The sequence below is a fragment of the Vombatus ursinus genome, unplaced genomic scaffold, assembly GCF_900497805.2.
Source record: "Vombatus ursinus unplaced genomic scaffold, bare-nosed wombat genome assembly UNPS02014802.1, whole genome shotgun sequence".
Lineage (NCBI taxonomy): Eukaryota > Metazoa > Chordata > Mammalia > Diprotodontia > Vombatidae > Vombatus > Vombatus ursinus.
The window spans coordinates 5,628,946-5,631,723 of record NW_020954580.1 but is presented as its reverse complement, the minus strand read 5'-3'; positions in this window follow the sequence as shown (position 1 = coordinate 5,631,723).

Sequence of the window (2,778 nt, the reverse complement as noted above, 5' to 3'; positions counted from 1 at the left end):
TTTTTGGTACTAATAAAGTTATTTAAAGCAAATAGACTCCGTTGGGGATTTGGGGAGAGAGGCTGTGGCCAGTCTATCCAGACCCAGATTCAGGGAGGGGACACTTAGCATGATGCTGTAGGGCTGGGAAACAGGAAGGAGGAAAAAGAGGGTTGTAATTTATGATGAAACCCTTGAAGATTACCATCTTCTGTACTTCAGTGGGTTCTCTCCTTAGTAAGCTGGATGGACTCTCCCAGAAATCACCTAATCCAACTCCCCCATTTTACAGGTGAGGGCTTGAGACCCAGATAAGTGAAATAATTTGCCCAAATCTGGGGCAGAGCTGGGATTTGAATCAGGATCTTTGACTTCAAATTCATGCCACCTTTCTTGCCCCTTTTCTTGCAGCCATTAGGTCTGAAGGTCCTTAAAGTGGCATTTTATTCCTCATTTCTGGAATGATAGGTGTCCCCTTTCTACTTTACTCTTAATCCAGCACAGTGACTGAAGGGGTGAGGGCAATCTACAACTTGACTTTATTATAACAGGGTTAGAGAGTTTATGGGAAAAGGGAATATATAGTGTCTTAACGGCTTAAAAAAAAAACAAGACTAGTATTTGACTGGCTAGTCCACTTTCATTTTACAGATGAGGAAAGTGAGTCCTAGGGAGATGAAATGACTTAAATTCCCAAGTTACCTTAAATTCCTGGCTCTTACCAGCAAATCTTTTGGTCTTAGGTTACCATTTGGACCTAGGATTTTATCAGTGTAGGGGATTCCCAGTGAGGACCTTCTAAAAAACACAGCAGCAGCACTTAAGTAATTTTACAGTCTCATAGAGTTTCCAGGACTTGAACCCAGGTCTTCCTGAGTCTTAAGTCGATCAATATATTTGACTTAATACTTATTAAGTACCTATACTAGGCACTGCAGATACAAAGATGAAAGGTGACATAATTCCTACCCTCAAGTTTACAGTCCAATGTGGGAGGGAAAAGTGATATATACAAATGAATATGCTAGAAGGTAGCATGTGAGAAAGGCAAAGGAAAGATATCGACACGATGCTACTTCTATGTCCTTGGCAACAGGAGCAGCAAAGACTTCCCACAACCATCCTTTTGTACCGTAGTTAGAAATGGAAGACTGGGCTTTGTGGATCATGGTCTCACCCATTGCGGTATTTCTCATGTTCTTATGGTTCCTCCCTCCCATCAGCCATAAAACCTAAGCCACAAGGAGGAAACCTAGTAAGTAAGGATGGAGTTATTCTTATTCTTTTTCTTGGTTTTTGGTTGTTCTAGATTGTATTTAATTCAATTCAACCAAACTTTCATAGCCCTGCTCCTCCTCCTTCCTTCTTATGGAATCTGAGGTCCCCTGTTAACCCTCCCCAAGATTTCATGAATATGACAACATCTGTCTTGACACAGAAATTGTTACCTTTACCTGCCACTTGAATACATTTAAAATACAGACTGACAATAAAGCATTTTTATTTACAATCAAGTGGGAGAGGAAAGGATATTTTATCACAAGGCTAACTTTTTGCATTCATGCTCTTTTCATTCTCTCAGGGCCCTTCAATAGTCCCAGAAGTGAATTCATTAAAAAGCAATATGGAGTTGGTAGAAAAGAGGAGAATGATTTACCAGAATCAGGCCCTTGGACTCTGATGGCTAGTCCCATGTCCCTTCCTCTTATGACAATAAACATGAAAAGAATTGAGAAGAGCCTGACCATTGGGGGATGGTATTCAAGATTCCTGACTTTGATCATGGGATCTAACAATTTGTGTGGGAGAGAGAAATAGCAGCATAGTGGTAAGAGCACTAGACTTGGAGTCAGGAAAACCTGAGTTCAAATTCTTCCCGACATGCTTATTAGGTGTGTGACTCTGCAAGTCTCTGGGCCAGTTTTCTCATCTGTAAAATGAAGGACTTCATAACTTCTAAGGTCCCTTTCAGCTTTAAATCTATGGTTCTATGATCCTATCATCTAAGGATTTTAGTGAACTCCATGGATTAAGTGGCAGGCCCTCAGAATCATGTGATTTTAGATTACATTAAGATGGGGGCCACAGGGTTGAGTGGGAGAGGTGAGAGTCCTGCAGTCCTCACACCCTGGTCAGACCAAGTGTTCTGTTCTGGATGCTACATCTGAGGAATGACATTAACAAAATAGAATATGTCCTCAGTATGGCAGCCTGGGTGTTGAGGAAAAAGGAGATCATTCAGGAGCAAATGATGGAACTGGCAGTAATGTAGAGGTGGGATGAGTGTGGGGAGACTGTCTTCAAGTATTTGGAAGGCAACGTTAAGCTGAAGGAAAATTAGACTTGTCTTTCATGGCTCTACAGAGAAGAACTAGGAGCAAATGGAGGCAATTGTACAGAGGTCAGTTTCTCCACTGAAGTGAAAATTTCCTAACAATTACAACTCTCCATAAGTGGAATGGGCTTTCTTGGGAAATAGTGGGTCTGTCTTCAGTGGAGATCTTCAAGTGGACACCACTTGTCAGGGATGTTGGAGATAATGTTAATATATCTTCAGGTTCAGGTTGAACTAGATGACCTCTAGTGGTCTATCCCAACTCTGAGTTCTGGGGTTTTGATTAAAGTTATCCTTTCATTCATTTTTACAGATGAGGAATCTGAGGCTCAGAGAGGGGAATTGACTGCTTCAGTTACACAGTTGATAAGTTGCTGAGCTGGATTTGAACCCAGATCTTTTGACTCTAAATTTAGTGCTCTTTCTACTACATACAAAATACCACCACTTCTCAAATTCACACC